The sequence below is a fragment of the Aythya marila genome, assembly GCF_965140915.1.
Source record: "Aythya marila genome assembly, chromosome: 1".
NCBI classification, from domain to species: domain Eukaryota; kingdom Metazoa; phylum Chordata; class Aves; order Anseriformes; family Anatidae; genus Aythya; species Aythya marila.
In genome coordinates, this window is record NC_139042.1 from 33,449,958 (window position 1) to 33,465,416 (window position 15,459).

Consider the following 15,459-nt stretch of genomic DNA (forward strand, 5'->3'; position numbering starts at 1 on the left):
GTTATCCTTAGGCTGATACATACCATAATTCCCAAATGAATTCTTCCCTACCAACTTTTATTGATTCAGATTTTAAAGTTAGAAGATATCTTTTCATAGTGATGAGCTCTGTCTCTCTTCCTCTAAAGGGCAATTTCAACAGGTAAGATAGGACACCTCTGAGAGAGGAATCTGGGATGGACACCCTAATGTATTCAGTTTCTCAGCCTGGCTAGGGCTGCTTCACCCACATACCAATTAGACATCCTGTTCAGTAGGAGTCCTTAGCACTGACAAATCATTTCTTTCCAGTTGTGCATTGAACCCAAATCAACACCCGTTTTGGTTGCAGTGAGGACATTCATTTTCACTGTGAAAACAATAACACATCAAAATGGAAAAGACTTATCTAGAAACTCTTTCTAGAGTGAAATAAAAGTAATTTTTAAAAGCTCAAATACACCTAGTTCAAGAGTTAAATAGTCCATTTTAATAAGGTGTACTGTAATAACTGAAGGTATCAATTACATGCTTGATTTATTTATTTATTTATTTATTTTTGAGCACACAAATTTAGGAAATCACACCAGAACAAAGTAAAGCATGAGCTTAAAGACTAACTAGCAGCTGCATCTAGGTTGAGCTACCTCACAACATATTTGGGAATATATCTAACAGCATATTTGGGAAGCATGGCCTTTTGATCCCCTAAAGTCAATAATTTAACTGAATACATTGCATTTCTTTCATCACTGAGAGACTAAATATGTCAGAAAATGAAAACCTATTATAACCTCAAGCCTTCACTCTAAAATAAATTGGTGGAATTGACAAGACGAGCATCTAAAATGGAGATCCTAGAATCATTCTAACAAGCACCAGTTTAGATGTGAAAATTCAAAGTGAATTATGAAAATAAATAGCAACAAACTTTTCTCCTGGAGTCTTCTGATGCTTCCCATGGGTATCTGGGGTTTAGACACTGAAGTACGCAAGACGTCTTTAAAAGACTAGCACGTGTGACCTAGGATGTGTGCAAGACCTGTATATTTCTGGAGCAAAAACTGTAGGGTAGGTAGAATACATAACAAAATCTATTCAGAGGTGTCTAAATCAAGACATTATTTGAAGAAAGCTTACTCCAATTCCTCAATAATTATTCCAAAATGCTTTGTGTAGTAAATCCCTAAACTAAAATATGTTTGAATTCCAGTAACTTAAAAGGTTCTAGAGGAACCTTGACAGACTTGTGAGATTGGCCTCGGTGTTCCTCGTGAGGTTCAACAAGGACAAGTGCAGGGTCATGAATCTGGGCCATAACAGTCCCAAGCATTAATATAGTCTGGTAGGGGAATGGATTGAGAGCAGCCGTGATGAGGATCTGGAAGTGTTAGTTGACAAGAAGCTTGACATGAGCAGGCAATGTGCACTTGCAGCCCACAAAGCCAAACATATCCTGGGCTGCATCAAAAGAAATGTGGCCAGAAGGTTGAGGGAGGTGGTTGTCCCCCTCCATCTACTGTGTTCTCATGAGACCCCACCTGCAGTACTGCATTCAGCTCTGAGGACACCAGAACAAGGACAGGGCAGTATTAAAATGAGTCCAGAGAAGGGCCACAAAGATGATAAAGGGGCTGGAGCACCTCTCCTGTGAAGATGGGCTGAGGAAGTTGGGGCTGCTCAGCTGGAAGAAGAGAAGGCTCTGGGGAGACCTTCCAAATCCTAAAGAGGGCCTACAGGAAAGCTAGATAGTGACTGTTTATTGGGGAGTTTAATGATAGGACAAGGAAGAATGTTTTTAAACTAAAAGAGGGCAGACTTAGATTAGAGGATCTTCTGTTCAAGGCCAGGTTGGATGGAGCTTTTTAGCAGCCTGGTCTAGTGGAAGAGTGGGTTGGAATTAGATGATCTTTAAGGTCCCTTACAACTGAAAGTATTCCATGATTCTCTAAAAATTAGCAAAGATTTACTCTGATATTTTTATGTATTTTTTGTATTTTCTGCTCTTCTGTTTCTTCTATGAATTATGAAAATACCTTTGAAACAGTTTCTGCAAGTATCTAAACTTCAGGCAGATACTAGCAATTATACAGAGAACTTAAGGGTTTGTTCTAGCGTTCCTAATTATTGTCATTAAGAGCTCTTTTAGCTCAATTTCATACCCCACTAAGGACCTTCATAGAGTCTGAAAATCCTATTTAAGAATATTTTTTGGTCATGTTCAGCTTGCTTTTTAGTAAAGCATATCAGCTACAGCATCTTGATCACTGACTACCTAGAATTTATATTACTATTCAAAATGTGAAGAAAGTGATGAGAAAAAAAAAAAAAAAGTAACAACAAAACATATATAATAAAGAGATTTTTGCATTTTTTTTCTTTTTTCTACTTTTTCTAATGTAAAACTAAATCTATTTCCAATCATAAAGCCTTTATTATTAAATATATATGTACCTTCTACTTTGTACAGCTAAATATTTTATAATTTCTAAGAGGTAATACTGGAACTAACTTCGAATCATCTCTGTTGTACTTGCTTGATATCTTTATTTTTGTAAAGGAAACATTTTTGAGAGTCTTCTCTGTCATTCAAGACTGAACAAACCATAATCAAACTTTCAAAGTCTCTTATATCCTCCAAAATTTAGTTACTTCCTCCTGTAAAGCTACAGTCTACAGACTTTACTGGAGAGACAGGCAGAAAAGGAAGGGTGGGGGTGTTGCCCTCTATGTTAAGAACTGGAGAGATTGTGGAAAGTTCTGTCTAAGAAACAGCCAAGAGCAGTTTGAGAGCCTGTGGGTAAAATTTAAGGACCAGACCAACAAAGGACATCTTGTGGCTGGGGTCTCCCAACAGGCCGCCCAACCAAGGGGAGCCTCTGGATAAGGCCTTCTTGCTCCAACTACAAAAAGCTCATGGGCTCTCATCTTATGAGGGGATTTCAACCATTCAGATGTTCGCTGGGAAAGCCACACGGCAGGCAGTAAGCAATCCACGAGACTCCTGGAGTCCATTGAAAACAACTTCCTCGTCCAGATATTGGACAAACCAACCAGAGGAGAAGCATTACTGGATCTGGTGCTTGCCGGTGCTGAAGAGCTGATTAAAGAGATTAAGACTGGAGAAAGTCTGGGTTGCAGTGACCATGCCCCGGTTGAGTTTGTGATCTCAAGGGATATTGGCCAGGCAAAAAGCAAAGTCAAGACCATGAATTTCAGAAGAGCCAACTTCCATCTGTTCAAAGAATTAGTGGATGAGATCCCATGGGACACAGTCTTTAGGGACAGAGGATCTGATCAGAACTGGCAACTCTTCAAGGATATTTTCCTTGGAGCACAAGAGCTCTCTATTCCCATATGCAATAAATCAAGCAGGGAAGGTAGAAAACCAGCATGGTTGAACAAGGACCTGCTGGTCAAATTTAGGCAAAAGAAGGAAATGCACAGACAGTGGAAACAGGGCCACATGTACTAGGAAGAGTACAGAAATTCTGTCTGGAATAAAATGTTAGGATTTTTCTTTTTTGAATGATATGCTTTAATTTGTCATCATAAAAGGATTGTCTTTTACAACATCAGCAACAACAATAATAATAAATAATAAATATAATGATGATAATGTCAGAAGCCTGATTCAACTACAGCTAAAACATGGTATTATCTTCACTTTTCCTTAAAGTAAGAATGGTTTTAAGTCTTTAATGTTTTTTGTTATTAGGACACAAATCAAAAACAGCTCCTGGAAATGTAGAGAAAATCTTACCTACTGATTGAGGCAGATTGGAAAGAAATAAAATAAAAGGATTTGAAACCAAACCTACATCTAGCCTATTTTGTCTCTGCAGGACAAGTTCTGTACTCCAATCTTATTTTCAGTTCAACTTTAAGTGACTTCTTGCATTCTCAGTATCTCCACATAGTCCCTGTGTTCCGTAGGGATTTTCTGTGATGTTTCACTGCATATCTCCTCCCTGCTTTTCTCAAGGGGTTTCTGGTATAATATTCATCATGCTTATCTTTCAATGCCCGTATAGCAGATGTCTAAGTTGAATTATTCATTTTAGGCTTCCATTATAGTCAATGATTAAAAACAGTGACTCTCAGGCATTATTCCTCTGACCTATTTCAGATGTCTACAATATGATGAAATGAATCATGCTCAGAAAGCATTTAATTCTCTCCACAAACTGGAGAGAATCCAGGCTAGCTAGCTTGGACGTAGGTAGTTGAAGTTAAGCTCAGATTCCCTCAAACAGCTGCAGAGTCTCACCTGGAATTTCCTAATGAAGCTTATCTGTCCTCCAGCTGCCACTCCAGAGGAGGTTGGTGCCACATTGATCCTTTGTCACATTTGCCATCCTGGTGCAGATGCTTTACAGAATCAGAGGACTCTCACATGTCATTGGATGATTTCATTAATGCAGCATATTCCTTCCTTAGTAATCTATCTGTTAGGTTTGAGTACTCTTGTTATAGTCAGTAAGAATTTGAAGCTTGACTTCAGTAATCATTTGGAAATCTTTTGAATTGCTTTTGGGCATCTAAGACATCTTTGTAATGTTGCATTAGTAACTAAAAGATTTACAATCTCCTGGGTAAGAAGCTTGAAGGTAGCTGGGGTAAATCATGGTAAAGAGCATTGTACATAAATGTGTGTGCAGCTCAATCAAGCCCTCAGTCAAAACAGTGAAAGGGTCAATCCAGAAAATACTTATACAAATGTACTTATAGCCATATGAAATGTCCTTTGATCTGCACTGTCCATAGCATATTGAATTGTTTATGTTACTGACCCATTCAACATCATCTCTGTCTGCAACTCCAGAAGGTTTTTTACATATCCAGTTTCTTACCTACTGGTATCATCTAGATATTCTGAGTTAGAAGTTTATATTTCTGAACTGAGACCTAGATTTCTGAATCAATAACTGAACTGAGTCCTAAACTTCTGTTTATTTGGACACAAGCCTAGAAACAAAGCTTAGATATAAAACTATATGGCTGACACATAGAACAGGGAAGAAAAATTCCTTCTGAAGTTTGGGGATATAAATCACATGCCAGTCCCTGCATTTCCTGAAACCTTAGTTTGCTGTGTCTGTCATGCATATACAATCTGCACCACATAGTACTCTAAAACCTTTGTTGTAACAATATTGCCTGTTGATCTACAATTCATAGAATCACAGAATGGTTTGGTTTGGAAGGGACCTTAAAGATTATCTAATTCCAACCCCCCTGCCATGGGCAGAGACACCTCTCATCAGACCAGGTTGATCAAAGCCCTGTCCAACCTGGCCTTGAACAGTTCCAAGGAAAGGGCATCCACAACTTCTCTGGGCAACCTGTTCCAGTGCATCACCACCCTCTGACTAAAGAATTTCCTCCTTATATCTAATCTAAGTCTGCCATCCAGGCAGGAACAGAGAGAACAATGAACTACCCAGTGTAAGAGAAGATCAGTTCGAGACCACCTAAGGAACTTGAAGGTGCAGAAGTCAATGGTACCTGATGAGATGCATCTGAGAGTCCTGAATGGATTGGCGGATAAAGTTGCTAAGCCACTGTCCATCATATTTGAGAAGTCGTGGCAGTCTGGTGAAGCTCCCACTGACTAGAGGAGGAGAAACATAACCCCATTTTTAAAGAGGAAAAAAAGGAAGATGCAGGGAATTCCATACCAGTCTGTCTCACCCCAGTGCCTGGCAAGATCATGGAGCAGATCCTCCTGGAAACTATGCTAAAGTAAATGGCAGATGACATGTCTTCACTACGGGCAAATGAGGACTGACATTTTCACAAGAGCCCACCCCTCCCCTCTTCTTCCTGTTTCCACCTTCTATTGCTGACTGTGACATCATATGGTATGGAATATCCCTTTGGTTGGTTTAGGTCAGCTGCCCTGCTGATGTTTCTTTTCTCACTTTTTGCCCACCCCCTAGAACGGTTAGAGAGAGTCCCAATGCTGTGCCAGCACTGCTCAGCAGTAGACACAACACTGGTGTAATACCACTGCTGTTCTAGCTACAAGTGCAGAGCACAGCACTGTATGGGCTGCTGCAGGGAAATTTAACATCCCAGCCAGACCCAGTACACTCATCAAGTTAGTCATGATTTGAATTGTTAGATTAATGCCACACAGGTCAGTGCCTAGGAGGAAGATGGAATCAGGTAGCTTCACGTTGTTACTGTACTTAATACTTTTTCAGTGGTGCCAGAATCCTCTTTCTTCTTATATTACATCTTCTTTCACTACAATCTCTGCCTGAGTCCCAAGAGAAGAAATAAACAAACAAATAAACAAAAACTCATCTCTTGCTAACTAAACAGATTTTATCAATGCAATCAGACATTGCTCCCCATAAATAGTACCTCAGAAAATGTTCTTTCAGTATGCAGTGCTATTTTTGTGATTTGCTGTGTGCAGTCCCACGTTATACTAGTCTTGAGAGTACTGAGATCAAATTGCTTGGTTAATTTTCTGAAGTGTTAAGTCATTGTCTTACCACAATAGAATCACCACAATAGAATCACCCAATATAGGTTTGAATAGAAAACAGAAATACTCCTGGGATAATACAAACTAATTCCTCTGCAGATTCTGGACATGCACCTTTTTATTTATTTATTTATTTATTTTTTTATTTATTATTATTATTTGTGTGTGAGTGTGTGGTATTTATATGATTATGTGTGAATTCATGTCAGAATGTATGTAACCCCCAAAATAGACTTTTGCATCTAAGATATGATTAATACATCTGGAAATTACACTAGAGACAGTAAACCTGAAGGGGGAAGACACTTCTCAAGAAAATAACTTAATTACATATCAAAACTAATTAAGACACACCTGTCAACATTTTTTTTTTTACTTTTTTTTTTTTTTTTTTTTTTTTTAATAAGATATTTCATGCAACGGACTTATTCCACTGTGGCAGCTGTCTGTAATGTCTGTAATGGTACTGTGCTTCCCAAATGAAAAGTGAGAAACAAGTAGCTCAGAGACTAATAAAATATCTTACACAAAAGAGATTATTTTTAGCTGATCATCTTGCAGATTCATTTGCTTACACTCTGGAATTATTGCTTATTATTTATGAGGTTGCTGATTGTTTGTTTGTTTGTTTTTATTTGTTTTTGAAATTTGCCTGTTCAAAAAGGTTTTGCATTTTGGGAAAGTTCTTCTTTTCTTTTCTTTTCTTTTCTTTTCTTTTCTTTTCTTTTCTTTTCTTTTCTTTTCTTTTCTTTTCTTTTCTGTTTTTTTTTTTTTTTTTTTTTTTTTTTTTTTTTCCCCCAAAGCATTTAGCATTTCTCTCTCAGAACAACAAATCCTGTACAGGGACTAGGCATTGGTAAATCCAATTGGAAGCCATTTCCAAAGGACAATTAAATATTCAACTGAAATCCCCTTTTTTAATTACAAGTGGCATTGGCTGGGATGCAAAGAATGAAATGTGGCCTCCAATTTATGAGTTATTAGTTTATTAGTTCTTACTCTTCCTCTCTCTCTTCCCCCTCTCTTAGCTCACTTCTCTCTCCCCATCCCTCTCTCCCTCCTTCTCTCATCATCTCCCACCCTCCCCTCCTCCTCTCTCCTCTCCTCCCCCCTCTTAAGTACAGTGTTTCAGCTTTTCTGTGGGTCCTTGTAAAATTGTAGAATCTTTTCACTCAGTAGCTCAGTAGTTTAGTGCCATATCAATGTGATACTGTTGCCATGATGCAACATACATCTGAACTGTGTACAAGGAAATGGGAAAAGTCACAGGACTCTTCACGTTTGGAGGACATTGACTTTAAACTTGGTTGTTTGTTCCATTGAAAGATTTGTGAGGAGCTGGTGGATGGTGATGAGACCTGAGTGATGAATTCAGTGTTCCTTGCTCTAGCTTCTGCTAGACGCATACTGCTGACCCAACCCATACTGCTGCTCCTGATAGAAGTCCATGAAGGAAGGTCCCTTAAACTGCACTGAAATATTTCCAATAAATAACAGAAACACTGGGATGTACTCTTATTCCTTCAAAGGTATTCAGCCTGGGGAAAGATTGATCTCCCCAGTGTGATTACAGCTGAAATACTAAAGCTCAGTTCAGTTGCCTAAAGAAAGGGCAATGCCCTAAGAAAACCTTTCCCAGTCTGCAGGTTCAGAATGGGAATAATATCCCACAGATACTGCTGCCCTGTCTGCTAGACCATGCAGATTATTTCAGTTTTACAAAGGACAGCAACAGGTGTCTAGGCTTAAGCAATTCAGTTCAACCTTTAGCCAAAGCAGTGACCAAACTGTGGAGATCAAACTAGAAGTATTCATTTTATCAGTTTGGTGAACATGTTTTATGTTACACAACTCCTTTAAAAACTCCATACAAAGCAATAACTGAATGTAAGATTTTATATATAACAAATAATTAAGTAAGCTAAAAATCAAGAAGGCAAGATACTTTTGTTCTCTTATTTTACAGTGTTGTATATATTGTCACAGCAATGTAAACATACTTGGATATGATGATGAATGTAAACAATCAGTCCTTTTCTCTTGCATTTGCTATACGCATATATTCAACAGAAAATACGGTAATTATCATCCTAAAACCGTCTCTGATGTCACTACTTGCCCTTGTGCATTATAATGTATGGGCCCAAATCTGTGGTTCTTAATTGAGCGTAACTGCCATTGAAAACAATAGGATTTCATTTGATTAAGGACTGCAAAATATGTCCCCATGTGTGCACTTCTTTGTTCATGGTTAGTCAGACAGTAAGTCATGCAAAAGCTCTTTTTAATTACATTTTCAGATGGTGAAATAATTGTTTGAAACAATCAATATCTTGCTTGATTCTTGAAGGTGAGACTTTCCAAATTAGACCACTGACATTCTGAAATCCAAAACCTTGAGAATAGTCATTATTGCTCACTTTCATGTAAATAGAAAATAAGATAAAAATTATACTTTGCAGCTGTTTTGAGTTTGTCATAATTATCCAATTATTTGAAATATATCATAACAAAACAAACAAACAAAGAAACAAAACAAGCAAGCAAAACAAAAAGATGCAATCAATTTATCCTCCTAAGAGAAACAACCTCAACGCCCTGAATTTAGCTAAGTATTTTGGTCAAAGGGGCCAATATGTATCAAACATTAATAGGTTTGACTGACAGAAAGTTAAAAAAATAAAAAATAAAAAAACATCAACGTTATTCATTCTTGTGTTCCCAAACTATTATGGAACTTGAAAAATGATCCACTAAAGTAATGCAGTCCAGATTACTGTACAATATCTTCTATTTTAAGCTGTTTGCTACATCCAGGATAAATTATAGCTTATAATAAGATAATTGTTCTAAAAAAACGTGATTTTTAAGCTAAAAAAGGAAATTGGAGTCACGGGGTGAGAGGATGTGTAGATATTTTAACCCTTCTTCTTCTCACATTTCTTACAAGCAAAATTCCTACCGAGATGAAAATGAGAACAGCTACCTCGCATCCCTAAAGAGGCTATATCTGTGCTTTTAGTCTGTGCAGTTTATTAGAAGAATTCAGTGCACAAAAACTGGTGTTAATGCTTTTATGAATCTTGAGCTAATTTTTAGATAAATTCAATGCTTTTCAAAGTGACCTTATTTGACTAAAGGGAAAACATTCGAAAATCTAATAAACAGAAGTTGCAATCATTTTTGAGTAGCAATCAATTATCTGATGTGTAAATTATTTATTGTACTTAATGACTTGTGGATTGTGTTAACAATAACCACATGGTCCAGTAGAATGCCTTTTGTAATGAAAATTTGTAGACACAGAGTAATAAAATACGCTTCCAAAATGTTTTTTTTTGTTCCTCTCCCATGTGGCTACTTAACAAAAGCCTCACATGAGTAGGTTCCCATGGTATGGAAAATCATACCTTTGAAATAATGTATTCATTATCGATGCCACTTATTTCTCAGCATACAGCAGGACATATGGAGGGCAGTGGTTTGAAAGAATAAATATACAGTTAAAGAATAAAATCTTCCCTATCTACTACACTCCCCTATCCTTAATGATGGTTCTTAAGTCATGGTGAAGCATATGCAAGGTGAAATCTAGGCCTTATTTTGCTTCATGAAGCAATACTGACCTTAGCAGATACCTGTCTTCTCTTTTAAATGAAATAATAATAATAATAATAAATGAAAATTGCTATCTGTTTTTCAGAATATTTAGCAGCAAATGTTGCTGCAGGACAAATGTTTCACCAGGGTTTTTCCTCACGTTTATATCACTAGTTCGAATTCAGACATTTATATCTAAGGTAGCAAAGAGTGTCACTTCACTATATTTTATCTGCTGTTAAATATAATTAATAGAGGCAGAATAATATCCACAACATTGTACTTTTTGTTAGTTATGAGCATAGGCTGACCTTGCTTCTACATACTGACATCTAAAACTATATGCTACAGTTTAGTTCATTTTTGAAAGGGGGAAGCAAAAAAAGCATTGTCTTTGAGCCATAATATTTTTGATACCTGCGGTGGTTTTACTCAGCTGCTCCACCACAGCCACACTCTCACTCCCCCTCCTCAAAGGGAAAGGGAGAGAAAATATGATGAAAAGGGCTCAAAGACTGGCATAAGGACAAAGAGATGACAATTATTGTCATGGGCAAAACAAACTAAGCATAGGAAGAATAATAAAATTTATAACCTATTACTAACAAGCTAGAGCAGTGAGAAACTAAAAGCAAACTAAAAACACCTTCCCCCCATCCACCCTCTTCTATGTCCTCCCCCTGAGTGGCACAGGGGAATGGAGAATGGGGACTGTGCTCCTGCAGTCAATCCCTAACACTTCAACTCCACCGCTACTTCAAGGTCACTCTCTGCCCCTGCTCCATGTGGGGTCCCTCCCATGGGATGCTGTCCTTCCTGAACTGATCCTGCGGGGGCTGCCCACAGGCAGCAGCTCTTCAAGAACTGCTCCCACAGGGCTCTGTACCATGGGGTCCATGCATCATGAGCAAACTGCTCCAGCACAGGTCCCCCAAAGGCAGCAGCTCCCCCTGGACTCCTTGCTCCTGTATGGGCTCCTCTCCACAGGTTGCAGCTCTGGCCCAGGGCCTGCTCCTGCGGGGGCTCTCCATGGGCTGCAGCCTCCTCCAGGCCACAGCCACCTGCTCCACCGGGGGCTCCTCCACGGGCTGCAGCATGGAAATCTGCTCCATGTGGGACCATGGGCTGCAGGGGGACAGGGCCCTCTCCACAGGCCTCAGCAGAACTTCTGCTGCATGCCTGGAGCACCTCCAGCCCTCCTTCTGCACTGACCTTGGGGGCTGCAGGACTGGTTCCCACTCTTTAGTCTGTCAGCTGCTCTTGTGCAGCAGGATTTTTTCCCCCCTTTCTTAAATCTGCTCTCACAGAGGTGCAAACATCACTAACTGACTCAGCTGTAGGTCTCTGTTTGGGAATGGCTAAAACTGGTTGTTATCTAACATGGGGCCTTGGCTATTCTGTGATTCTGTGAAGTGTATGTTCACTGTTTAAAAACAAACTAACAAAAAAAAAAAAAAAAAAGTGAAAAAAAGGGGGGTGGGGTGGTGGGGTGGGTGGGAAGATATTTCATATGTATGAAATAACATATAGAACAGATATGTGTGACCAGTACAATGAGTTGTCTCTCCCAGCTGTCAGATGAAAACAGGACTGAAAAACTGGTATGCGAGCAACTCAGAATACCACTGAACTAATTTAGGGTATATTAATTTGGGCTTGGCACAACACTATCACAAATTTCATGGGGAGATCCCCTGGGATACTGGAACAATGAACTCAAGTCTGCATATAATACAGTATCCAATACATCCACACAATAAAAAAATAACCTACAAGAATTGCAGAGTGGGTCTGCAGACTTCAGTGGATTGCCTTAAAAGCCAAAGGATAAATTCCTTTACAGTTTATGGCACATCCTTCTTGTTCTACAGACACAGAGGCTTCTCTGGATAGACAAGGTGAAAAGAAGCTTTGCTGGCTGAGGGAGGGCATACTGATCTTAAGTAGCATTAAACAGTCAGTAAAGGTCAGATATACCTGACTTAACTTTAGACTCCTAATAGTTAGGACATAACCTAAAGTTATCACCTGCCATAGCAGGTGGAGAGAAGCAATGTGCATAAGGCAACTGACTCCAGGTACTGTAACATCTTATAGGATAGGATAATCCTACTAATAGCTGGAATAATCTCTCCATATCCATATATCTCCATATATTTGTAGATGTAACCTAAATGAATGCCACTGCCTAGATCAATTTAACACAAATTTTAGTCACAAGTTTTGGAGCACGTGAGAAACTTGTTCAACTTTCAGCTGTCCTCAAAAACAAGCAAAAGGTAGAAGTGGCACTACACTTGTCATACTTTCCATACAGATAAACATCTGTGCATCTGAAGATTATGCCCTGGGTGTTTAAATTCAGTATGCTGTTCTTTGCACACACTGTGAAATCTCTATGACTGTCACATTAGGACTTGTCAGATCAACCTTTGAGCAAGGTTCTTTGTTTTGTAATTTTTATAAACTTCAGAATCCTGAAAAAGATGAAGCAGTTAGTCTCTGTGAGAGAAAATATACCTGTGTATTTTTCTGAACTTACTTTTTAAAATGAATTTGCTTAAGAAATTATAGTCAGGGATTGACTTCCATATTTTATGAGTCATCAGGTAGACATACACTCCCCAGCAAGAAGGAAGAATAAAGCTGAAATATTTATCTGTGTTACCTAATGATATTTTTTTGTGTCATTTTCAAAATGTAGGGCCTGACTATAATTAAATTTATTCTTACATATGAGAGCTTATCATTTTTAGCTTACAGCTCAAATGGCAATGAGTTCATTGAAATTATCAAGATATAATATACATATATATGTTTACATATATATATATGATATAATAAATGACAACAAAACCAGTCTCTGTGTAGCTCATCTTCAAATTAGACTACAGTGTAAGCAAATCTGTGTTTCAGACAAGCTTTCAATCACTTTCATGGCCTTCGTTTCTTGTCCTGTATTCCATTAACCAATGTCATACGTTTGTTTGTTGCTTTGTTTTGTTTTTGTTTTTGTTTTTTTTTTTGAAATGTAGAAACAGCATGAAATAGCTATTACAAAATAGTTATTTCATGCCAGCTACAATACTGTAGCTTTTTATTTTATTTTAAATGCTTATCTACATGATGAAGATATTGAGAAAACAATATTATGACCACAGAAAGAAGATAACAAACAATAACTGCTACACTTCCCATCTGCATCTCTGACATCTTTACTTCCAGTGAAATCATAGAATACTTCTGCTACTAATAAAGTAGAACAGAAAATTTCCCAAACTTTCTCAGCAGTTCTCTTACTTCCATAACTGCTAAGCATCTGAATCTTCCAGTAGATTTGATAGCTACTGGACTGGATGAATGTCTGGAAGAATCTATCCATTATTCATCATAAATCATAAACCTTTATTTTAATGTCAGTTGAACTAACATTGCTTAGTGGTAAACACGTTTTGTTTTTCTTTCTTCTCAAAAGGCTTATCAAGCATAAGGTTGAACTAATGCTAGTCTCACTCTTGACTGATGTCCCCTGGTCAGCAAAACAAACAAACTAGACAGATGCTTGGAAATGAGACAGATGCACCTTTGATTTTGTTGGGATCTAATGAGACAAATGCAACAGACCTATGTGAATCTTTATGAAGTTGCCCTTTAATAAAGTGGTTCTCCTGAATTATGTTCTCCTTCTTTCAGGCTTTCACAGAAATTAATCTGTTGATGACTCTGCTTAAAGATTTTAACTTGTTTTGTGGCCTATATTTCTTCTGACCAAGAAATGTGCAGGCATAGGCACACCAGCAGAGATTTTGACACTGTTTCTCTTTCATCTGCTTTCCTGCTTATATTTCTGTAATAAGTATTTCACTAGAATGCTGTTTCAGAACATTTTCCATGAGGTATTAATTTTTGCAAGGGAGAGGTACAAGAGGCATTTTACTTTTTGTTTGTTTGTTTGTTTTCCTCATGTCTAATGAGTCATGAATAATAATTTCACTTGAATTCATGGGAAAGTAGCTGCATAGGCAGCAAATTTTCTTCTTTTTTGAATATAAAATGAAAATGAAGAAGAAGAAGAAGGAGGAGGAGGAGAAGAAGAAGGAGAAGAAGGAGAAGAAGAAGAAGAAGAAGAAGAAGAAGAAGAAGAAGAAGGAGGAGGAGAAGGAGAAGAAGAAGAAGAAGAAGAAGAAGAAGAAGAAGAAGAAGAAGAAGAAGAAGAAGAAGAAGAAGAAAGGCCATAACTGCTTTTCTAGATTTAGTTTTCAAAACAGGCTCAGTTTTAAAATTTGCTTAATTCTGGTGTTAGTTATTTATGGTGTGCTGTTACATAGTTCATTCTAGCATCTCTGGAGCTCAGCCCTTTCACAAGTTAAACTGGATGAAAAAAGTAGAACACTTTTCAAGTACTTCTTTAACTGTTTGTGACTAGACCGTTCAAATTTGAAATCCCTCAAGCTTGCAATTTCCACCTCTGTTTAAATTCAAACAATATATGCCAATCATGACAATTAGAGAAGCAGAACCTTTCAACTCTAGTTTTCTTCTACATGTATTTTATAGTTCACATTGAGAAAAAAAAAAAAAAAGTAAACAACTATCTCATATTCATAAATATAACTTGAGCACACAACTGCAGAGAAATGTTAGGGAATGTGAATTTTCACCTAGTAAGTGACCTGTTAATGTTAGTATTAACTAACTGGCTGTAACTTTTCAGGATACCTTCTTCTCACTCTTCCTCTTAGGAGATTGCACTACGTTATTCCACTGTATGTGTAAACCTGCTATTTCCAGACTTAACTTATTTGAATGCATTCTACACTCATTTTTTTTTTCATCAATGGTATCTTTATTTTAGCTGTTTGTTGTAGCTAGCCGATACTTCACTTACATTGTTGTCACTGCTCAGCCTTCATATTTCTGGAAACATTTCCTTGTGTATGATGGAGTATCTGTTCTTCCATCATTCTAACATTTATTCTCCACACTTGTTTAGTTTGAGCTTTTTGAATATGGATGAACAGAATGGTCCAGAATTTCAGATAAGGTCTGGATGCTGAGCATCAGTATTCACATTTCTTATTCTTTACTGAAAGCACCTCTTACTCTGTCACAATGATGTTATGTAAGAAAAATGTAACAATCTTGAAGCTAATTGATACACACCACTCTCTTTCCTCTACTGTTCTTAACAGCAAAGGCTTCAGCTTTTGTTGCAATGCTTATTAGTTATCATTATCTGTTATTATTTGTCATGTCTTTCTGTCTTCATGTGTACTACTCATGCAGTTTTAAGATCAGACAGAATTATATTTAATCTCAAAAAAAAAAAAAAAAAAAAAGTGCTTACAGTATCATTGATGCTTTTTTTTTTTTTTTTTTTT